Source organism: Oreochromis niloticus, linkage group LG4 (assembly GCF_001858045.2).
Source record: "Oreochromis niloticus isolate F11D_XX linkage group LG4, O_niloticus_UMD_NMBU, whole genome shotgun sequence".
Lineage (NCBI taxonomy): Eukaryota > Metazoa > Chordata > Actinopteri > Cichliformes > Cichlidae > Oreochromis > Oreochromis niloticus.
Genome location: NC_031969.2, coordinates 17,982,818 through 18,008,096, shown reverse-complemented (window position 1 = coordinate 18,008,096; position 25,279 = coordinate 17,982,818). Strand labels below are relative to the sequence as shown.

The window sequence follows — 25,279 nt, the reverse complement described above, 5'->3', positions numbered from 1 at the left end:
GGAAGGGTCAGTTTATGGGTCTTGGAGTGCGTCTGCACGTGAGCATCCTCACCCACATGCTGATAAACACATGTACACACAAACGTGCGCGCACACACATCTGCTCGGTTAGAGGGCCGGCCGTGCACGCTCGCCCGGCCCACAGATAAACAAGCGTGCTCGCATCTTTCAGCAAGTCACCATGGCAACCGTGTCCCCCCCGCTCTTCCAACTCTCCCTCATTCTCACTGTGATCACTCTCTCTTTCTCTTACTGAGTTGCCTGGTTGTCTGTCCTGGAGGCAAGACCATAGCAGGTTTCAAGGCCAATGTCACACCCCCCACCTCCCCACCTTGCCAAAAAACGGCAAACCTAAAAAAACTTCCTGTATTGCTATATGTGATGTCACAGGTGGGGTGGCAGCCATGCCGAGTGGTACTGTGGAAAGACTGGAGATGTGAAAAACAGCAAAGTATTCAGAAAGCTTTTTTTTTGCTCTCCCCCCCTTTCATCTCCCTCCTCACTCCCCCCACATGCCTCCCTCGCCTTCTCTTTTTGTATAATGTGGCCAATTGCCTTCTTCCCTTTGTAGGGCGCGAGAGGAAAAGGGGATTTCATGCAGGCTAACTAAGCCCCTAATCCTCTGTTTCATGCCTCTCCTCTGTCTCTCTTTTTTGGTTTATTTATATATTTCTCTCTCTCTCTCTCTCTCTCTCTCTCTCTCTCTCTCTCTCTCGCGTGCTCTCTCTCTCTCTCTCTCTCTCTCTCACTCACTCTACCTTTCTTTTGCTGAAACTTGCTTTCACAGTGGGGCTGCGATGGCTCAGAAAAGTATTCAGATGTTACATTTTTACATAAGTGAAAATATCAGTTACTCTTATCAGTTATTCATTTGTAATTTTATGAACTGGGTGTACTTAAATGATCCAAAGCAAAAGTTCACATTAGATGTCTTTTTTTTTCTTTAAAATGTAGCAAATTATAAGGAAAAAAAGAAACTAAATTTCGAGACAGGAAGCTGATCTTAATGCCGTCACACATCAGCTGATGGCGCAGCTGACACCCTTCTCCACATGTAACGTTTACACTACGTTGCTTTAGCCAGCCTACAGTTGGTCTGTAAGCTGCTTTGCAACCCACCTCATCCCTCCATTCAGACTGTGTCTGACTTAATCAGTGCCACGTCTGTGGTCATTGATGCCCGCTGTGTTTGGGGATTCTTGCTGCGGCTCTTCCCACTTCTGGCCAAACAGATCCTGGCTGGAGCGCTGTATATCAAAAGAGTCACATTAACTAAAACCGCTCCTAATAAGTTTTTGGCAGCTAGAATGATGGGAGTGAAACAAACAGTAAAGTTGAGGCTCTAAAACTACAGCGATAAGCTTTCAAACATAAAGCCGAAGGAAACTGGTGGGTTGACAGCCGTTTTCTTTCACAAGGAAGTAGTCATGTCGTCACTGGCTGGTATTTAATGTTCATTATCATAGCTTTAAATACAATGACCTATATGAGGAAATGTACTCCAGCAGCGGGGAGGTGGAGTAGCGGCTGAGATGCAAATACTCCCTCAGTATCTGTCTGTCTCATGTCTTTCTTGCCAGCTCTGAAAGACTGCAAAAGCCTCAGACAATAATTCTGTCCTGAATGTGTGCGAGAAGCCAAGAGAGAATGGGAGGGAGGGAGAGAGCTGTCAGCCACTCTGGCTAACCATCTAATAGGTTGCCATACTGAACTGACATTTGAAGGCTAGGGGAGCATTAGTCCTGAAATGAAAAAGAGAGATGAGAGAGAGAGAGACAGGGCGAGAGAGATTGGATATGCAGCAAGTGCGCTGTGGAGTCGGCAGCCCTTATCAATGCATCTGTCTATCCATCCGCTCCACACGGCCTCATCGCCTCTATGATCTCCACCCACCCCAGTCCTCCGCCTCCACGCTCCATCCCTTACTTGCTCTCTGTTTCGCTCTCTCTCTCTCTCTCTATCTTGCCCAGAGAGAAGAGCAGGGAAGGACAGAGATGAAAGGAAGGAGAAGAAATACAGTCGGGGGCGAGCCAGGGAGGGCCGATTGAGCGCATAAGACAGGGGAGGAGGGTGAGAGGAACAGAGCAAAGGGATAACAGCCAAGGACAGAGAGAGAGAAAATCTCAGATGTTTAATTTACAGTCTTTCCTGCTGCAGACAGATTTGTGAGGTTGGAGAAAGACAAATATACGGAGAGAGGCAGACAGAAGGACGGACGTAGAGACAAACATGCACATGGACAGACATGCAGAAAGACAGCCGAACACACAGACAGACAAACTGAAAATAGAAAGGCTGTCTAACATCTCTTTCTCTTTGACAGCAGCTATTGAGCCACTTTTTTTTTTTACCAAGTGGAGTGACACCAAAGACTTGAACCTCTCACAGTCCCTTACCCTCAATTTATCTTTTGTCATTTGTGAGTACTTTTTTCCCGTAACCCTCTTTCACACTTCCCATTTCAATCTTTTGTGAACTATCAAAGGTAATTCATTGTAAATTGCTGCACCTCTGTGAACTGAAGCAAAATGGCATTGTTGCATTGGTTTGGGCACGTTACCATTACTGAATGGCTTTTGGAGCTGAATGAAAAACAACCCCCAGTCAACAGATATAGTTGCACATAATCCGCCGAAGCACTAAAATCACTCAGGTGACAGAAGAGGAGGACACCGTGTAATGTTTAATGCTACTAGCTTTGCAAGTCCTCGTGTTATCTCGGCAATGCTACATGAATTATAGCGCATACCCAGTTTAGAGCGGCACGACATTTAATCTGAGAGATAATAACTTCAGCTGCTAGTGCACTCTCAGCAGTAGTTTTTGCATTGCACCAGAAATGACTTCAAACGAACCATAATGCATCACCTAAAGCCACGCAGCGGTGTCTTAGGGACTGGGGGGGGAGGGAAGAGGAATAAACACACAAAATAAGGTCTAACATATGGAGGAAGCAGCGTACTTCATTGCTTGTCCAGGTCAGACCTCAATTCATTCTCCAGCTTGCTGCTGGCAGCTGTTAATTTTGCTAATCTGTTTCTCAGTGTGCAGAATACGCTTGACTAGAAGAGCTGCAAGCATGCAGATTAAATCATAAAATGAACCAATACAGATTTCATATGTAACAAGATCAAGACCCTAGTCTTATTGCTGTGTTCAACCATCCATTTTCTTCCACTTACCCAATTCATTGAGATCCCACAACAGTTAGGAGCCTATTCTAACTGTCATAGGGTGAGAGGAAGGCTATACCCTGGACAGGTCGCCAATCTATCGGAGGTCTAGCACACAGTGGCAGACAACTGTTCAAACCTATGACCATTTTAAAACCACATATTAACCGACATGCATTTCTCTGGCCTGTAGGAGGAAGCCATTCAAACCCAGCACCTTCTTGCTGTGAAACAAAAGTGCTAACCAAGCTGGATTATGTTGTGTTCAGATCTGAAAATTAATTGAACCAACAAGACTCTGACTCAGATCGAATGATACTGTTTAGCAAAGGGCCTTTGTAAATGTGTAAATGAGTGATTTATGTCTACAGCTGCTCTTGAAGTTCATTATCTCTGTCTTATTGAACAAACTATATAGAAATGTGAAATGCAAAACATACACTGACTCATATGATGCTCGGGATTTAAGCTTGGGCACAACATGATAATCAAAATGACCAAAACCAAGCAGTTACCACTGAACTGCAACCGTTGACTAGAAAGGGACTAAAACAGTCAAAACACAATCTGTTTCTATGACAAAAAATATTTGAAAGGTAATTATCAGATAATGCTATCAACAGACATGCAAAGAAATCTAAAAAGCCATTCCTTTGAAAAAGAAAAAAAGAAAAAATCCATTGTAAAATGCCAACTGCCACGTGTGCAGTAATAAATTGTCAATTATTGTCTTAGGAAGTGCATGCAGACCTTCACACAAACTCTAATTTCCCCTTTCCCACCTGCCCTGGGCTATAATTATTGCTCTCTCTTGCACAGAATCCTGCAGATGTGTGTGTGCGTGCGTGTGTGTGTGTTGCTAGCACTGGGTGGTCAGACACACAGACGGTATGGTGCAGCACTCTCGCAAGAGATTTCGATAATTAACTTTGTAATAAAGTAGAAGAGACAGAGTGCATGTAAGTACATACATGTGTGTATCACCCAGGTGAGCACTTGTCCATGTCTCTGGTTTCATGCGTCTGTCCATGCGTCTGTGTACGTGCGCGTGTGTCTATAGAGACGGCTGTAAAAGTTAGCCGTACGCACATCTCTGTGTGTATGTGCACGCGTCCGAATCCGTGCACGAGCGTGTGCGCATGTGCGTGTCAGTGTGCGGGGAGGTGATAAGCACCTGAGCCCTGAGGCAGCCTTCAGATTTCCCCTCACGTCCTCAGTGAAATCAGCCCAATCACTGCACTGTCATCTGCCTGCCACCAGAGAGAGGCCTGCGCCGCATACTGACAAGCTCATTTGCCTAGCAGTGTGCACACACATGCATACGCACACACGTACATGCCCGTGAACACACGAGCAAGCCCTCACTCATATATGCCCACTAGGCCCTCCACTTTTCACCAAAATTGAGTTCAAACAAAACCACTGTGGGAGACATTTGTTGGATTTGTATTTTTTTCGGGGGTAAGAAAATGCTTCCCTCTTGATTCATTGCCAAATTGAAGTGTCATTGTTCATGACAAGGATGCGGCCCGACTGCCAGCTGAACACTTTAACCCCGACCACATCATCAAATGCCTTATTATTGCTCGGATAAATGCCCTTGCTTGGGTGACTTGCATTAATAATTTATCTGTAGGAAGCTTTGCAGTGATGAATTGAACAGCTGCCTTCATTCTGTTGTACTAATTTGGAAGGAGGAAAAACACACACTCCAAACCTACGGAAAAAACAACCCAAAAAACAAAACACGAGTTTTGTTTTTCCTTTTTTTGCCAGCTTAAAGTGGGCTTAGCTAATCTAGAAAAAGGTGATGTCACATGCTTTAGTGCAGCAGCCACAGAAGTGTTTGAAGTGTATTGTTTGCTCAGCTTTGGCTGCACTGCCGGTTAAATCTGAATGTTTTATTCCGTGTCAAACAAAAACTTGTGGGTGTTTTTCAGGGGCTTTAAAATTAATTCCTCCCATGTCTTCCATGCACAAAAACACAGACATATGCCTCAAGCACACAATAACCAATGCAAAGATATATCGCAATGATCACAGACTGTCCCTGAATCTCCCCGACCCCCCTCACACACACACACACACACACACATAAACCCCCCCCAAAAAACCCACTGAGAGATCGGCATGGCATCCTCGTGACCCCAAAACGTCCCAAAAGCTACCACACAGGAGCAGGAAGCAGCACAGAGGGAGAGGAGCACGTTAATGACACACGAGACTAAACGAGAGGCTGTGAGTGATGCGCACCGCGGTTGTTCGTGTCTGGAAGTTTTCGGTGGCGTGCATGAGCTAGAAAGAGAAAACACGGAGGATGTATTAATTCTGCATGTGTTTATGCTCCCTGTGTGTGTTTCAGTGCATGCATGGTGGCAGAAGCCACACAGAGCGCTGTTCTCCTGTCAGTGCGATTAGAGGGCTGCACTAACATGGTGGGAGGGGGGGAGCGAGCGAGAGAGAGGGAGATAGGGCAGGGAATTTAAAGGGAGGTGAAGGAGATGATGGTGGGTGTGTGTATGTGTGTGTGTGTGTGTGTGTGTGGGGGGGGGGGTGGTCTTAAAATGCGTAAGGTTACAGGTACATCCAGGATTCCTACCAATATGCGCGCACACACACAAGCAAGGGTGCGGTGAGGTCATTTCAGCCCCTGTCAAAGTTTAGGTCTCACAGGAGCACAGCGCGCGCGCGCGCACACACTCATTTCACCTTGTCTCTCCTTCCTAACCCCCGAAGGAAGCCGTTGTGCGTGCGGGAGTGCGCACGTGTCTCTCATGCGCGTTTGATGAGAGGTTTCCATGACAACAACAGCACCAGCAACCCCCATGGGCTCATTTACATATTCAAGTGCAACAGTGTAGTTGAATTACGGCCGGAAATTGAATGGCTCAATCAATAGAGTGGTGGGGGTGGTGGGGGAGGAAGAGGGGGCGCGCATAATGGATGGGAGGAAGGACAGACTGAGGAGAAGGAGCAGGACGAGGAGGAGGAGGAGGGAGTGTTAGCCGACAGGAAGACGAGATGCAGATGATGCAACGGGCCATCATCTTGTGTATATGTGTGTGTGTGCATGTCCCCCTCTTTTAGGACGACCCATTTTTATTGTCCTCTAGTGGTTAAAGGGAACCGAAAATGGATTCCGTGTGTGTGTGTGAGAATGTTTGGTGTGTGTGACACACACACCAAACATTCACACACACACAGACACAGTGGCATAGCAGAAACATGGTAGTACAAATTCAAAAACCTTTTGAAAACCCAAAAGGTGTCATTTACGCTTTGTTGATCAAAAGTTTGGCACTCTTAAAATGAGCATAGGCCAAAAAAGAAGTGCCTTGATTGTCTTCAGTCAGAAAAGGACGATCCAATCTGGTTTGAGATTATTTTTTTTACTGATGCATGGTATATTTTGATGTGATGCTGTAAATCTTTTTATATGTGTGCTCTACCAGGCTATATTTACTTGGTTGGAACATTCATATTGCTTTGACTATTATTAGCAACCTGAGCAAATAGATCTAGCTTTATTTGTAACTGACTTCAAGTTAGAAAGATAGGAAACTAGTGATATAAGCCTCATGAGTCAGCTGCGTTATGTGTTATAGTGTCATGTAATGTCTATTCTAGACTAACGCCCTTCTTTCTTAACCCCAGCCCTACTTTGGTGATCCAGGAATCGAAGCTACTGGGATTCTGTACTAATTTCAAGCCACTTGGAAAAGAAGATGAAACAGTAATCATCATCCGCATCACGAGTGACTTGGGCCAGCCCTCTTCTGCTGACCGCACAGATCCACCGGGGATGCGATATCCGTGGCCCACTTTCTCAAAGACAACCTGCTCTCTCTCTCGCTCCCTCTGTTCCGCTGTGCGTTCGAAGGCCAGACTTTCTAAGCATCAGCAAGCCACCAGGAAAGTAGATTAATCACATTTTTATTATGATGAGTGAGTTAGGGTGGGTGTAGAAAAGTAAATGGCACTATGCAGCGCAATAACTTTTCATAACGGGAAACAGCCGCAAGAGGCTAGCAGCACAACAAGATGTTTACATAAAGGGGAAGGTGCTGACTGGGTAGATTTGTTGGTGTATGCGGGTGTGTGAATGTTGCAACAGCCATGCATGTATAAAAATAATGCGTGCGTTTGCTGGTGCAGGCGTTTATTGAGTATTTTTTTTTTCTGTTACAAGCACACATTCATATCTATCTTGTGGATGTTTACAGATGTGTCTGTGCGCAGACATCTGATATTTTGGTGCAGTGGCATAACAGAACGCTGGGCCAAAGACGAGGCTGTTATCAGCAGTTGCTTTGACAATGGAGCCCCAGTGGTCACGGGGACAGAGGAGTGCGAAAGGAAGAGGAGGAGGAAGAGAAAGGAAGAGGGAGAGTGAGATGGAGGGGGGGCAGGAGGAGAGTGAGGTCTGCTGGAGGAATCGGTGATGGGGAAAATGGATGGGGGGGGGGCACTAATGGCCTGAAAACACAGCTGGCTGCAGACACCCAAGGACAGAGAGGCTGAAAGAGTGCGAGTCAGACAGCAAAAGAGCGAGCGCGAGAGACGGAGAGACCGTGCAAAGATGATAAAAATAGAGGGGCGTGGGGTGTGGGGTGGGGTGGTGAGAGCGCAATAGAGGCGTCTCGTCAACGCGAGAGACGAAGGAGGGAAGGTTATTTTCTTGTCATGCCTTTTGCATCTGTTCGCCCGCCGCGGTGAATGTACACACACACGCACGCACGCACACACAAACAAACACGGGGACGCTGCCGCCATGCATGTCAATGAATTATCCATGGAACAATGGCAGTCCTTCATATTAATGAACATAAATGAGGGGATGGAGGATGGGGGCTGAGGCTAAAACAGCATGAAATTCTCTGATTGCCTTCAGTTCCAAACATTTATGACAATAATTACCATTTGATTAGAGGATCTTCAATTATCCTTCAATGCATTCCTTGATGATGTATATGAAAGGTCGTTGGATTACATAATTTCTACCCTAAAATACTTAGATGTTGCTGATTATTGAGCTGTGAAACTCATTAATCAGTAAGAGCACCCCATAACAACAATGTGGCTCCTACATTGCCAGTAACCCTTGGCTCCTCTTACCACTGCACCTCAGCTGTTAACCTTGACGATGACATTATACACACTGAATATATTAACGGGGATGAAGGTGCGTGTGTCTATGTGCGAGCATGTGGCTGCTTGAATGAGGCAGGAATATGCAATCACACGTCATAAACCCGAAAGTGAGATAGAGGGGTGGAGAAGGGAAGAGTGATAAAAAAAGAACAGGCCCTATAATGAAGTGTAATGGGTGTGAGGATAGCATGCTGAAAAGGGAGACGATTGGTGTTAGACTAGCAGATGTGTGCTGAAGATGGAAAAAGGCGGAAGGAGGAAGGAGAAAGAGGCAGGAGTGAGAGGGGAGGAGGTGTGGTGTATAGGATGTTGATGGAGTGGGGGGGTTGGAGGGGGGGTGATGGAAAGACTGAAACAGGGAGCTGACACACACGCTGCGAGAGAAAGAGAGTGAAAAGAGGTGGAGAGGAGTAAGTGGAGAGCATAAAAGGTTAAAGAAAGGGGAGCCGGGGAGAGAAAGATGGCTAGCGGAAGAGGCAGGGAGAAACAGTGAAAGATGGAGGCTCTGAGAGAAGATAAAGAGAGTGAGATGGGGATAACTCAAAGGAGGGAGGAAGCTGCAAAGCAGAATGCTTTATTGAAAGATGGAGCAGTTACGGAGAAGAGATGGAGGTACAAAGAGGGATGGAGAGAAATTTCAAAGGAGGAAGAGAGAGAGGAGAAACATGGAAAAAGAGAGAATAACTTACTGCCACTTCTGAATTACTAACTTGTCCTAAAGGATAAGAAAGGGCAGCACTTCTTTTTTCAGCTAATGTAAATTTTTAAAGCTGCTCACAATTATAATGTTTTATTCTTTAAGAAAGGCAAAGATAATTTCCTGAAACTGCTGGGCAGTGTAGCCTTTCCACAATATCTCCCAGTTGGAACTAAAGATTGCATTTATCACGGGTCTATTTTCCGCTGCGGATTAATACGCATTAATATTCATTGCAGCAGGACAGTATATGAAAGACTCGCTCAAAATAAACTAGCCTGGAGTTTGTCATAATGAAGTAAAGTGTCACCCGATGCAACACAGTGGCTCATTTATGCGCTTTTAATAGTTTCTTACCACCGTAGCTCTCTGGTGTTGGGTGCACAGAAAACGCTCGCCTTTTGGACCAAGTTATTCTCGGGTCTTTTATGCAGGATTTGTTGACAGTGAGAAAAATTTCTAATACCGCCGTCTTTGTCCTACATAAATCTGATGCATTTGCTTATTTTGCTCTAGTTTGTACCCAAGCTCAGCATGTGCCTTCATTATGTGTGCGTTTTTGTGTGTGCGTGCGCGCATGTGCATGTTCATGGGTGTCACACCGCATGAATAAATATGGCCACGGAGATAGCCCAGGGTTTGTGGACTGCTCTGATGTTTAAATTTGTGCTGTGGCTTCTCCCAGCAAAGCTTATGACTCACACTCTGATACAAGCTAACGCGCTAAAAGCAACTGTGGGTCAACGCTAAGCTATTCTAATTTAATGCTGAGGGGAAAACTGCTTAGGTAGCTGTGAATTGTTGCCAGCCTTAGCTGATTCCACCGCCCGGATGCCTGTGCTCGTTGTTTTTTTTTTTTAGAAAAAAGAAGAAGATCGATGCTTCGAGAGTGATTCCGTGGATGTTACTTCATTCTAATACCATTGACACAGATCTTGCTATTAGCCAGCTAGGCTAATGCTTTCTAATGCATTCCCGCTTTGCTTGTTGGTTATCCAGTCAGAATAAGAGTTTAGCATCCTGTCTGACTCACCGAGATCTCATTACAGATCTCCCCGGCTCGACAAACCCCCGTCACCAGCCTCCCCTCTTTCACCCATCCATCCTTCACCCCTCCCACCCCTACTTGTCTCATCCATCTCTCTATTTGCACTTTGCCCCTCTTCTATCCTGGTCTTTTTAGTATGCATTGCTATGTAGCCTATGGCTGCAGGTGAAAGTCAGTGCTTCCGCTTGAGTCTCTGTGTGAAGGTGTGTGTGTGTGTGTGTGTGTGTGTTGGGGGTGCGGGGTTGTCTGCATATATTAGTGAGCACGCATGTTAATCCCGGCTTGTGCAAGTGTGTTTCTCCATCGTAAAGACAGACACGGTTGAGCGAATAGGAAGCTGATCTCGATTTTGCTTGCATGCACACGTATACATGCACACAGAGACACACACAGTACATACACACTGAGTGCTATATTGTGGTAATACAGATGGCTTTTTTGCAGCCCAGCTGTGCTCTGTACATGTTTGCCTCTGCGTGTGCATGTGCGTGATTGATTACTATTCTTATCCTCTACCAGGTGCGTCGGCTGTTCAGCAGCCTTCACTCTCACACTCTCCTTCCCTTCGTCTCTCTCTTTCTATCCTTTTTTGGGCTCAATAAACAGGTTTTTTATCTCCAGAATGGTAGGAATAATAAAAGGCAATATCAATGTGCAGTACAGCGAAGTCGCTCCATTCTCAGCACTCATTATGTTTAGCTCGACGTAGCAGTAAGACATCCTAACAAGTCAGATAATTGATGATATCAAATTATAATTTAATTTCAAAAATTTGGCTTACACTTATCCCTCATCTGAGCCTCAGGTAATTTTGCGTTTTGTGTGTGTATATGTGTATGTGTTCTGGCTGGCTACCATGGCTACGCCTGGGCCAGTCGATACACATCTGAGTGAGAGGTCATTAGCATCTCCCTCATGTTTTCTCTGCATGAGAACATCAGCAATTAGCCAGGTCCCAACTATGCCCCTGCTCACCCTCATCCTGTCCTGGTGGTTGAACAGCGCACCTTGGGACGTGGCTACCATCTAGATCAGAAACAGCATAAAGCGTATGTGTGACGTGTGTGCCATGATTGTTTTGTTTATACTTAGATCTTTGTCTGGAACAGTTTGGTCAATTTAGCACAGCTTGCCATGTGAGTTGTGTACTGTTGGGCTCGCTTCTGAGCTTGACTGTCAGTTATTAGCATCTGACGTGTGTTTGACGTCTAAGATGTGTGTGTGTGTGTTCACGTGTCTGTATTTGTGGACGCATATATGTCTGTGTGTGTGTATCCAAGGTGATGGGACGGCTCTGACAATAACATACTGATTAAAAAAAAAAAAACTCTCCCATGCCCCCGCTCAACACCCACCTCCGCAATGCCGCAACCTCTTTCTCATAGAGACACAGACAGAAGAGAAAGAAGAGAGGAGGAAAGCAAACAGGGAGAGATCAGGGGATGAAAGGTAGGTAGATGCTGAGCAACAAACAAAAAATAGCGGTGGATGAAAAGGGAAACAGTAGGAAAACAAACAAAGTGATTGAAAGTTGCTGTTGACATTGTTTGTCATCCACATACCAGTGCTCATTGTTACCCGACCAGCCCTTCCCATCACCAGAGCAATGGCCCATTGTCTCTGCACATCGGCATACCGACGTGCCCGCTTTACCCAGATCTGGCACCAGGCCTGTACCCATTTTCTGATCGCGCGAGCAGAATGGCGTTCATTCACTGCACCGCCTGGCTGGCTGGCTGACTGTGTGGCACTGGTTGCTATGGAGGCTAATTCACAGGCAGAGAACTCACTTTGTGTTCATAGTACAGAGGCAGTCAAGCAAAACATACAGGCACATGCAGCCACGCACACGTGCGTGTAAGCAAACAAGCATGCAACCTGGCAACAGCACTGAATGCGGGGCATGGCTGATGTACTCAACGGGCGCTGGAGAGGAGCCGCAGCATTATTTTTTACCTGCTTTTGCAATTTGCTGTGCTGTAATCAGTCAGACAGGCCCAACATCGCTGAAACATAAGTATATGTACTATATGTGTGGGAAGCATGCTTTTGCACCTAAGTGATGTAGCCCGCTGAACCTAACCCTGTTGAGTAGATGAATGCAGGCACTTCAGCTTGCATTCCTCAGCCACACATGGTTATTTGTTTGATGGCATGTGGTGAACTGAAGAGGTTTAGCAATAAAATACAAGTGTGAATCAGTATGACTATGAGTACTCTACAAAAGTAGCTCTGCAGGATTCACAACTCAAAATAATTCTTATTCACCTTTTAATGGGCGAATCGGTGCAGTCCCCCCCCACACCCGCCCCGCTACTTAAGCCATTTTCACTCATCTCTCTTTATTTATCTATATTTAAGCTAGCTTTCCTCTGATTGGCTGCCTCGCATAAACAGAAGGATTTGAGCAGCAGGTGGGTTGGGCTCCTGTGCACACACAGGTGAGATGACCATATAAAAGATATCCTCCGTTATCATTATACAGAGGCAGGAATTGCAAGAAAAATGATCTGTTTGGTTTATTTTCACTTTGAGACACTTTAAACGTGCTGCTTTTATTTCTGTTCTTTAAGATAACGAAGAATTTTACTCATGTTACCCATCTCACAGCGATCCAGGAATATGTCTCCAAAGTAATGTTTTAGATTGTGTGCTGTCTGTTATACTGAATGTTGGGAAATGAAGTTCTGTCAGACTGATGGTGCGCTGCATCTTAAGTTCTCACCCCAGAGAATCTTCTATGTTCTAACCCACATTTACCACCAACAACAGGCATCACTGATACATTCAACTTAATCTAAATACACTCTGTTCATATACTCAAGTTGCAGTATGCTCACAGACACATCCACCTCTCTCCTATATCTTTTCTTTCTCTATCCTTGTCTTTCTTAATTGTCATTGTCACAAATTTAGCAAAGATACTTCAGAAACTGTCAAAACAGTAAAGGGAAAAGAATTGTGTTCATGTGACAAATAAATCCTAATTCAGGCTATTAGGTAAGCATGTGTGAGTTTTGCGTTGTAAGTCATTTCTTCCCCTTTCTCTCTCTCACGCTTCTCGTTCTTTCTCACCTCGCTGTTATGTAACTCCAGCAGCTGTTTGAAGACGCAGGAAGGGGGTAGGTGGGTAGAAAACTTTTCAAAGTGTGTCTCTCGCTCCTTGATCAGAACACAGGAGAGAAACGGGTGACAGTTTCTGGTTCCGCTACAATACTTGACAATCGCCCGGTCCCATCTCATGAGCTTTCTTCCTCCTTCTCGCATAACACACGCGACCGATCTCCCCGCCTGACTTGTAGCCGTTTCTCCACTTTGCTCAAGTGTTCCATATTGCGTTATGGTTATCATTTCATTTTACCGTTCCCTAATCTGTCTTTCTCTGTTTCTACGTCTCCCTGATCTCTGCTTTAGCATCACTCTTCAGTTGTTTCCCTCTTTTCTTGTTTTCTCCATCTGCCTCTTTCACTTTTTTTTTTACTCTTTCCAGCATTATTGTCATCTTTTATTTGCCTGATTTGGTTCTTCTATTTTTCATTACGCGTCTTAGCTGAACAGCAGCAGCACTCGTTTACCTGCACGTACACACAGACACACACAATATGCATTCCAGCCAAAACAGAGGCCTTGCTTGCTGGACACACAGGGCTGAACAGCTGTGCAGGCAAAGAAAACTTAGTCCCACAATTGCAAACTCACCCAAAAACTTTAATAATAACAAGCATATATATCATTCTCCATATGCTTGCAGAAAGGAAGGTGTGAGTGAAGTCATTGTATTCGCGAGCAGAATCACCCCTACCCTCGCTGATGCTGAGAGAAAGCCCTGATTATGCATTTCTTTACCATTAGTGGGGCACGTACAGAAGGTGGCGCCGGTCTGTGGTGTTCACCAACGCACAAGAGTGTTTTATTTCTCACTGCAGCAGACGGCTGATTCTTTCTTGAATGTGAATTTAAATGTTTAGCAGTCGCCCCATGGGTGTATTGTGCTAACAAGCTGTCGGTCTCACCTTTTTTACGAAACGCTTTTTCCTACAGTTATATATGTTTCTCACGCTATATGTGTAAATGTCTTCATTTCTGATGCTCCACCGACACTTTTATTCATCTCTAATGAGGCACAAACATCCATCAGTGATGAAAGACCCCCCACCCCCCCACTCACCCCTTTCAGGCTATCAGCGGCACCATTGCAAAGCAGCGTTTTGTTGCAGTAATCCTGGAAGAGGAGGATGAAGTGCAGAGAAGGGAGAGGAAGAAAGCTAAAGGGGCAAGAGAAGAGCAGGAAAGAAATGGATAGGGAAGGAAGGAGAGGAAAGGAGAGAGAGGGGAGGAGGAGGATGAGAGACATGAAGGACAGTTGATAAACTGCGCGGAGCTGGACAGCAGCCAGATCCTTTTAATGAGCAAAGTGCTGCACCCAACACCTCACACATAATTACACGCTCTCTCTCTCTTCCTCTCTCTCTATCTCAATTGCTCTCTCATGCACACACACACACACGCATTTGCAGGAACCTTATTTTTGCCTTCCCTACTCTGCAGCATCCCACCATCCAGCACTAAGTACTCCCTCCAGATCAAACAAGCAGCTCACAGTAAGCAGCATACAGATGAGCCTTTCCTTTCCCCCTCCTCCTTGCCATCGCTCTCCCTCTCTCATCACAACCCCTGTCTTCTCTTCCTGCAGTAACCTCTTGCTACCCCCCCCCCCCCCCCACACACACACCTCCACCCCACCCCCCAGCTTCCTCCCTCTCCATCTCTATCTCTTGATGCTCCTCACTCGCGTGGAGAGAAATACATCAGCCATCGCTCGACAAACACACTACACTGACACTGTCCTAGCTGCTGCTCCAATAAAAACATATTACCTGCAAACTCCATTAGGCCCAAGTGTAAGTCACACATACATACAGACACACACACAGTTGTGAATATAGCGAGCTTCTGTGTGTAATCAGATCTAGGTTAGCAGCCGTCGTATAATGTTCACTGGAACAGCATGTACCCACCCCGTCAAACTGCACTCAAACTGAGCTCCTAGAAATACACAGTGTGTGTTTGTGTGTGTTTGTGAGGTCTAATGATGTCCACGCAGGCAGAGTTTTTCAAGCTTGTGTGTAAGTGCAGAAACAGACGTGATGAGAGGAAGCGTACGCCTGGGTTTGAACTTGTATTAGGATTTCAGAGCGGCGTCGTGTTGCACACTGTGTGTCTATACTTTCATGAGCACATGTGTGTTTCTGCGTGTGTGTGCTTCATGTGTTAGAGAGCCTGCGGGGATCAAATCAGGTGTACAAAAGGACAAGTGTGATTTCATGCTATGAAGTTTCAGATTAAAAAATAGCAAACAACTCGCCACCAGGCAGCGTATTAATTTTCATAAACATGCGATTTGTGGTGTGATTATTTAATGTGCGACTACATATTAAGTAAACCTGGTCTGAAACCTGAACGTTGAACAGTGAACCCTGCGGTTCTTGCAGTGTGGTGAATAGCTTGTGACACAGTGGCAAAGTAGGGGAACATGCATGTGAGAGATAGAGTGGGTAGGGACCTGCAGCTCATTTTTTGCGACCTTTAGCCGGTAATTTCATCCCTGCGCACAACATCTGTGTGCACTGTGCTCACGCCAAGCTGCCGAGGTGCTGCTGAAACACACAGTTACTGCAGACCTTGACAGAGGACATCGTGTTTGAGAAATCATTGACGATAATTGACAGAAATCATGACAGCAATGGGAAGGTTAAGGGAAGATTTACCGCTGTTTCATATGAGAAAACAGAAATTGTCACTCAGTATGAATACAAATGACATGATATGAATCATAGGTGGAGTGTCCACATTCGTTAGCTGATGATGGTGCTGTGGTCTGGCTGCTTGCTACAGCCCTGCTTGTGTTTGTGCCTCTTCTCTTTAATGAGGGACAAACACGCTCTCTCTCCCCGACTCTCTCTTTCTCTGTGTCTGCCTAATAACCCCTCACAGTAAATAACCATGAGCCTCCGGGGCAATTAGACGGGCACTTGGGGCTTATAGTGTGTTGCTTGGAAACTCACAGAGACACACGTGCACACCGAAACAGCCTAGTTAAAAATGGTGTTATGGAGTAATTGAGACATCCGATGTAAACAAAGCGATGGATCAATGCCGAGATAGAAAGATTAAAAGTTAAGGAGAAGAAACTTTGAGAAGAGAAAGACAACCGCTGGGTGTTTTAAGTCTTTAACAAGGATGGTGTCTTGTCGTCCTCGGTATGTGCCTTTAATCTGTGCTTCTGTTACCCGTTCTGTCTCCTCTCCTCTCTTTGACCTCACATATTTGTGTTGGTCTGAGACTGAGAGACAGGGAGGGGGGTGGAGGGCTGAGGAGGAGAAAGCAAGAGGGACACAGAACAGAGGGAAGCTTTCACCTTTCATTTCACCACAACAATGAGTTGCCAATTTCAGTATGCCCTTTACAGGCCATCATGCACACACCTACGCACACGCGCAAACACACAAACACGCACACACACAGAAACCTGCTCTCCACATGCCTCCCAATCTCCATGATAATCAGCTTCCTTTCATTGTGTTGCATCATGCAGGAAAGCCACTGTATAGTCTGCGTGTGAAGGAGAAAGAGTCAGAGGAGAAGGAGAGCAGACGATTTGTGTGCTTTCGCGTGTGTTTCTGCATATTGCGTGCAACAGCCCACCGTCTCTTTAGCAGCGATTGTGTGTTTGAGAGAAAGTGCCTTGCCATGTTTTGGCAAAGCAGTGGGTCAGTTCTTGACTTATGTTTTTCTTTTACACACACGCACACACACATTCAGAATCCTATAGACGTATTGCTGGAAAAGAGATTTGTAACTGTAGATATCTGGTGCATTCATTGCTATTGTACTTTTTTTACGTGGAAAAATTCATTTCTGCACACGCACACTGTTTACGGGCTTGACGACAATCAAGCCGCTGCATCGATATAGGGGATCGGCCTCATCTTCCATTCATATATTTTACTCCTTCTCTTATCACTTCCCCTCTCCCGCTCTATCATTCTCTTATTCTTCCTCTTGTGTGCACATTGTCACTATATTTCCCGACACACACACAAACACACACGCCACTGCTGTTTTCCATCTCACCTCTGTTTTCTCTCCCTGACACCTCTCTACACCCTCTCTGCGTTATCGCGTCGTTACCCCTCCTCCCCCGCTGTGCGCACTCTCTCCCTCCCTCTCTATCCCAGCACATAAACACAAACAGACCTATACGCACACACACACACATTGCCGTATCTTTCTCCGCCTCCCCCCTCGCTTTATTTACTCTCCCTCTCTCTCTCTCTGTGTGTCACACCTTCTCCCTCAGCCCTCTTCCCTCCCTCCCTCCCTCCCTCGCACACTCTCTGTCCACCTCATCCCGTCTCTCCCTCTCCTTGGGGCGAGCGAGGCTGTCGGTAGCATCACTTTCAGTCAGCAGTGACACTGCAGTCTCGGTGCATCTTTTAATGACACGCTGTAGTAAAGGCACCTCAGAAGTGAGCTTATGCAGCATGTTGGACGTGCGACACTCATATATAGAGGCAGTGTGCATATTTACCGTACAGCATATATCCAGGGCCAGGAAATAGCCAATGCCATACTAAAAATAGCATATGAGCTTTAACACGCTGTGCCTAAGCTCCACGCAGACACACAAACAAAATACAAAGATCTAGAAAAATTAATCTGTATGCCAAACTAAACACATTTTACAATCTGACCTCATCACTGGTTTCACAAGATTAATATCGATGTGTGTATTTCGGATTTGTCCTTATGCAATAGGCAGAGTAAACAGCGTGCTATGACACATCGCTGCTCTGACATAGCGTCCTGTTAGAAGACTACGTAACACATCCTAAGGCGCAGGATGCTGAACGGAGCTTGGGAGGGAGGAAAAAAAAAACAAACAAACCCCAGACAAACAGAAAGAGAGGTCTCAGCTCATGCCTCCGCTGCTTGTTATCCATGTGTTTTGCAGGCAGATATGGCTTTAATTTTTTTTTTTTTTTGGTGCCTGTTGTTTGGACAGATGCTGGTGGAAAACAGGGTTGAAGCAGGTGTTGGGAGTGTGTGTTTATGTGGGAGGCAAATGTTCTTCCTCTCTGAAAAAAATGACAAAAAAAACACCCAGCAAATGAAAATAGAACGCAGTCCCACGAGAGACCCTGCTGTCCTCTATTCAGCATGCACAGGCACACACACTCATACACGCACACACAGATGTACACATCGACAAAACACACACAAACAGACACAAACACACCCCCTTGGCCAATACACCTTGCTCACACTTCCATCTGCACTGTGCTGTGCTCTAACTTGTATCCTGCCCTAGAAGAGATGCAAATGTCAGGGAAAAGCGTGGTACCTGTGTTAGGGGTCAGCCGTTCTTTCCTTCTTTTGTTGGCCCTTCCAGTCCCCCTCTTGTTCAGCTGGTCTGAGCTGAGGTGAGCTGAGCTGAGCCGAGCCAAGCGTACAGCGGCGAGGCTCAATCCTTTTAGCCTGCGATGCTGAAAATGGCACCAGTATTCCCTGATAGCAGCAGCCTGCCTGCCTCTCTCTCTTTCTCTCTCCCGCTCTCTCTCTCTCTCTCTCCTGCTCTCTAGCTCGCCTCCCTCCTCTGCTTGTCTGCTGCCATGTTGAGTGCACGTAGGGCGAGGGGCGGGCCGAGAAGAGAGGGGGAGGCTGGTGGGGTGGGGGGTAGTGGTGGTGGTGGAGGATAGAGTGAGGGGGACTCAGGGGGATAAGAAAGCAATTAGAAGACGGCCCTCTTCCTTCCAGTCAGGAATGTATAATGGAATTAGCTTGGGGGGGTGTCAATGGTGAGCATTGGAGGGAGGTTAGAGGGGCACTGGGGTGCGTGGTCCTGCAGCCTCTGCTGGGGAGTCCAGGAGCTTGTCCGACAGTCACCACTCAGAAATGTGTGCGCAAGGGAGAGCAGATGGGTGTGTGTGTGTGTGTGTGCTCATGTGGGGTGATTGCTATCGTCCTATGTGTGTGTTTGTGTGTCAGGACTAGCGAAAGAGAGAGGGAGAGGGAGAGAGAGATTGCTGATGTGCTGATGGGAGGAAGGAGAGGAGTGGTTGAGCTGTGGGACCACCTGCTTCTCTCTCTCTCTCTTGCACTCTGAGGTACTCGGCAGGAGAGAGAAAGGGCGAGCGGCAGCTTCAAAGCCATCTCTCTCAGGTTCGCTCACCCTCCTCCTCTCCTCTCCTCCCTCCCTCCCTCGCTCCCACCCTTCCTCACTTTTCTCTCTCTCTGAGTGGGTGGCGAGGAAGCTGCATGTGTGTCTGGAAAGACAACCATGCATGTATGTGTGTATGTGTGTGCGTGTGTGTGTGCAGAAGGGAAGGAGAGAGAATTTAATATGCAATTTTCAGTGTGCAGTTGCCCGTGTCTGTGTTTGTTTTGTTGTGTCCTTCTTTTTTTGTTTAGCCTGTTTGGGTTGGATGTGTTTGTTGTCGTTTGTTATTATCTGGAATATGTGTGTGTGTGTGTGTGTGTGTGTGCGTGTGTGTGTGTGCGTGTGTGTAAGAGAGAGCGAGAGAGAATGGGGGACAGAGACATACTCTCTGTGTTTACTCACGTATGAAAAGAGATGACCGAAATCCCAGTGTGAAAGACAGTGATAGGAAGAGACGAGGGGGGAGCTGCAGTGTGTTTCGGTGTTTATGAGAAAATTAGATAACAAATGAAAAAAAGGGGAGGGGTGTTTTCCCCTATGCTAAGGTGTGTGCGTGTGTGCGCTTGTGTGTAAAGGGGAGAGACAGAGCGGTCTTTTGATGGAGAGCGAGCGAGCCAGGCACTGCATGGGGGAGATATGTGTAGGCATGTGTCACTGATTGTGCCATGAATGAAAATAAGGAGGAAGGGAGGGGAGGAGGAGGAGGGGGAGGAGGGAGTGGGACTGTGACTCTCCTCCCATTCAGCCATCTCCTCCTCTCTTTCCTTTCCTCTCCCTCTTGAGTGACAGACGAGGCGCTGCCGGCAGCGTGCCCGGGCGCGCGCCAGTAATCAGCGTCTTCTCCTCTTCTTTCCGCTTTGCTCGAGCTTCGCCTATTTCGGTCATTCTTGAATTTCTCCCGTGCAGCCAAGGGCGCTTCATCGGTTTCAGAATGCCCCCTCCTTCTGCTCCTCCCACCCTTCTCTTCCGTATATCGCTCGCTGTGCAATTACGGCAATGGCCCGTGATCTGCTCCTGGCACGCACGCGCCAGGATGGACAGATGAGCAGAAGAGCAGAGAAGAGCCACGCTCGGCTGCTTTTTCTTTCTTTTTTTTCACACGTTCACAAAACAAACGAGACGCAGTGGCACGCGGGCGTATCCGCGTGCTCGCCTTCGGCTCAAGGGCGATTGATTTGGAGTTTAATTTCTCCCCACCGGGTTCTTGACGCAAAAGGATGCGCCTCCGTCTGACCTTGACGGCAGACGGGGTGCGGGGGTGGGGGAAGTTTCGGGACACGCGCTTACATTACCTCCCCAACGCAGACCCCCTCTACTCTCTCTCTCTCTCTCTCTCTCTCACACACACACACACACACACACACACACGGGATATGGTCACCTGAAAACGTCTAAACCGTCCTATGCGCTTTTATAAATGAACGCTTTCCATCTGCTTTCTAATTATAGCTAAGGCAGGGCTAACTCCCAATTTTAGCTGCAGCCGCGAAATAGCCGTCTTTTAATCATTCATGAGCTCAGACACAGAGCGTCCTCCTGCTGCTGGCACAAGCGCGTAAGCTACCGCCAGGCTGTTGTTCAGCCGAGTGAAAAACAACGTGGACAGGCCCCGCTGCTCACAGAGCAACAATGCCCCCTTCCTTCCCTCCCTTAAGGTGAAATGGGACACAGAGATGTTAATCTGACATGCAGGTGACACATTTCGGCCTCGTCCACCTTTAAGGCGATGCCACTGGACGCGCAGAGCCAAACCAAACCACGCAGGGCCCTGAATCATTCGGTGCAGCTTATCCTCCTGGGGATGCATTTGTTTTCTTTTCTTTTCTTTTTTTTCCTTTTTTGATCAGTGCAGATCTGAGTGGAGCGTGATTTTGCCTACAGCGCTGACATCAGTGGAGATGGACAGGGGTTAGAAACGAGTGCCTCTGAAGCCGCGTTTGAAAGCGCCTCTCATCTCAGCTCGCCATACGCTCTGACGCACACTTGCGAGCTGGGTTGTGTGAACAGTTTGAAGGGAGAGCGGTGTGTTTGTTTACCAGTCAAATATATCTGGGAGGAAGCAGCTCTCTTTGCTTATAATAATAAGTCAGTCTGCAGCACTGAGCCGTGGATCTCACGGGTGGATATCGGCGTTTTTAAATGGTGTTTATCATCGTTTTGTTTAGTTTTGTGGTTGGTTTTTTTCCTCCTTTCAGAAGTTCAAAAGTTTGGTTTTCAAGAAATGCCAAATCGGCCATACTTCAAGTTCACTGACGGGGGAAAAGCACGGGTGATGCAAGGGTCACGGTCATCCAGGACTCAGCCACACTCACATCGACACACACGCACACACCTTGGATCAACTTGGATCAATGGGAAAGAGGACAGGAAAGGGGTGGCTCTCTGTTGCCATAGAGACGGGAGGACAGTGGTGTTGGATACTGTTACTAGGCAGGAGAGGCCGCCATTCTGAAAGCGGGGTGGTCTGCTGTGGAGGGGGAAACAACATCAGGGCTGAGAGTGAGGGAACATTAAATATTTCTGTTTAGGTTATTTCCCTCTGGTCAAGTGAAACTGCAAATAGTAATATGGTAAAGTGTGTGTGTGTATGTCTGTGTGTGCCATGTTTCATTAAATAAATATTCATGAATAAATAAACAAATCCCAGAATCTGACCTTTTTCAAACGCAGACTCGAGATTCTTTTTTTTTTTTTTTTTTTTTAACAGACAGCTATTTACAGTTACACGAGTCAGTCTAATCCCAGCCTAGTGGCAGTGCTATTAATTGCAACAACATGGCTAAAATAGCTTTTTCACGCCCCCCCCCGCGCGCGCGCGCGCACACACACACACACACACACACACCATCACCCAAATTGCATCTGTCTTCTTTTGATGTTTGTTTTATTATTTAATTACTTATATAGTTAACTCGTGCAGTGCTTTTTTTAACGCATGTTCTTCCGCCCCTCCTCAAATGTAATTTTGACACTTGTAGCATCACGCGATTTTGTTCAAGAAAGGGCAGAGAAACTGGGCTGCTGCCATCAATCTAATCTAGATGGTTAAACAGGACTACAGGACACAGAGTGAGGGAAAACGGATATATTTAATTTTGGGGGGAGCTGTTCCTTTAACCCTTTTCACAAACAAATGAGTGGCGTCATGCCGACACCGTGTGTGTGTGTGTGTGTGCGTGTCATTATACCTTCAAACCGACTGACGCTGTCCCGTGTTGGTAGCCTATGTGTCTTTGAGGGACAGCGAAGGTCACGAAAGCTATAATCAAACCGAGCTCATCAAGCGCAGCTAGCACTCATGCACGCGTGTACACATCACAGTCTGCGTGCACAACCCAGGACAACAAATAACGTCACCTCCACGACACAGACGTAAACAACTCAAACGTGAACGCGAGGTTCGAGCGCCACCTATTGAAATGTGACCGGGAAGAGCTGATTAGATAAACTGCCCACTGGCGCCCTCTGCTGGGGAGTGATCGGTGTACTTCTATTTAATGTGAACGAAGCAGGAAAGCAGCGCACAAAAGTAACCATCGAAAAAAACGGGCACGGAAGCCATCATCTGCCTTTGACTGCGACTTTTAAAAACACCAACCTGTTATGTGGCAAAAGTAAAAACTCACCGTCAGCTAAAAGAAAAGTCCAGAGATAAAGCTCACAGCCGCTAGAAGGCTCCAGTCGTCTTCGCCTCCTAAAAGTGTGGCTGCACGTCCGCTGCCCCACATAAACACCAGGCGCTGTCCGCGGTGCTGTTCGCCGCACTGCTGTGATTACGCCGGCAGTAATTTCAGCACCACGGACAGCGCCTCAGTCGCCATTATTAAGCACACCATTAATTTAGTACCTTTTAACACCAACAGCGCTCTGGGATATGTGCATGTATGTTTGTGTATGCTCGGACGACTAATGCAAAGCTCGATATTCTCGCCTTTAAAGACTAAAAGCGTTCTCTAACTGAAGGTTTAAATGAAAGGCTGAGAATCAGGCTCTATGGAATGAGAGACTGAGCCGAGATTTACACGTGACATAAAATTATGTGATGTTCAGGGTTTGTCTCACTTAAATAAATGTAAGTTTGCTTTTATTATATCAGAGATAGAGAAGCTATATACATTTTAGTTAACAAGTTAGGATGCCGTGAAAAACAATGATTTGCAGATTATTTGAAGCTTACATAAAAAAAAGAGAGGCAAAGCATAATTTGAATTTAGCGCCAGTTACACTTTTTTTTTTAATGCTGCTGGAGGGGCAACAAAAAGACTGAAAGAGTAGTCAGATGCTAATAAAGAACTCCTCCTTCTGTTACTGTTACTATTAATCTGGTTGGCATAACATGTACCAACATGATCTGTGCCAAGTCTCGTTTAAGACTCACTGAGATAAAATGGAAATCTGGACAGTTCATAAGTCAGCATTTGTCTGGGTATGGGGTAAACCTAGTGTCTGTAGCAAGTGAAGTCCCCATTATTGGTGAACATTATTTTCAGGTTTTGGACATATATTGTACTATTTCAGCACCAAACCTTTACACATACTCTGGCCGCATGAACCTGTAAGTAAGAGAGGCTGTATCTAGATTCGAGTTCAGTCCTGGGACCCATTAAAAACATTTGGTGCATTATTCAATGAAAAAAGAAATACAAAAAACATGCCCCAAACAACAGATGGACAGCTGGAATTATGTATCAGGTGCGAGTGGGGAACCTTTAAACTTTCAAAACTACACAAATGAGTTTCAGCTCCCAAACACTTGTGCACTTATTTTTTGGATTGTGTTGCCACTTGTATCAAAAAAGAAAAAAGGATATTGTAAGTGAAATGCTGCCGTCATAAATGCAAATTGAATTGTTTGTAGTTGTGTGTATGGATTTGACTCTGCTCACCCTTAAAGCTGCCAGCCTATATTATGAAAATGACCAAGTGGGGTCATTTATGATCCCACTTTATGAGCTATTAATATTTTTTAATGGTTCTATTTGTGTTTGTCACACTGTTTTCTTCATGTGACAGATATTCTATAATGTGCCAATGGTTCTAATTATAGTTTTCAATCATTTTTATGATTAGTTAGAGCTTGGCTCAACCCGTCTGCAGCAGTAAATATTGGTATTCGAGGTCTGTTAGCTGTGGTTCACTGCAAACATTAAAATGTCATTATTAGAAATGATAAATTACATTTAAATCAAAGAATATATAGAAAAAACAAACAAAAAAAGACTCACAGATGAGCCAGCACAGCTTTTTGTTATCTATGCCACACCAATTTCTGTAAAAGTAAAACTGACAACTTGTAGAAGTACATTCAAAATGTAAGTTGTTTTTTTAAAATTTAAATATCACAATAGCCAGTTATTTATATGGCAATATCCTTACAGCCCGAGTCCTAAATGACACCACTTGGTCACTTGAAGGCTAAGTGGTTAAACACCAATGATGAATGTACAGTTTTTCATTTAATATTCAGAGGTTGAAGAGTTCTGACTGGAAACTCTTGAGTAATTCCAGCCTTGTTTCTATGAGGATGTTAGTCCTCACGGGCAAACATATTTACATCCACCCATGCGTAAAATAAAGAGCAGTATAAATTGCACACCTGCAGAAACATGCAAACACATGCACACGCTATCATGACCCTGGTATCCAGTTGGTTTGGCTCTTTCAGTGTTTTGGTTACTTTCTGTTTTGTTATTTGCATGTGCCTCCTTTGTGATTGGACCTACCTCACTGTTTATACCTGTTTTTAAGTGTCCCCACCTGTGTCTGTGTATAGTCTGGTCTTTTCCTCTGTTAGGATTTCTGCTTAGGCTACCTGAGTTAGTTGGCTGCCTACTCCCTGTTACTATTTTACTTCTGCATGTTTCCTTGTGAGTTTAGTTTTACTAGTTTTACTAGTAGTTGTTGCTGTTGGCCAATAAGAGCTCATTCTACTTCGTCCTTCTGCACTTCATGGTCCACTCTTCACCATTGCTACTCTTGACACACAGGGA

General features: G+C 45.8%; 1 protein-coding gene across 1 annotated transcript in view; it reads right to left on the bottom strand.

The window, feature by feature from the left end:
* The window catches only part of rai1 (retinoic acid induced 1), a 53,101-nt gene extending 34,381 nt beyond the window's left edge, over nucleotides 1-18,720 (bottom strand). The window contains exon 1 of the mRNA XM_005457770.3: nucleotides 18,474-18,720. The gene's annotated coding sequence lies outside the window, so the exon portion shown is untranslated. The remainder of the gene's footprint in view (nucleotides 1-18,473) is intronic.
* Nucleotides 18,721-25,279: the final 6,559 nt, after the last annotated feature.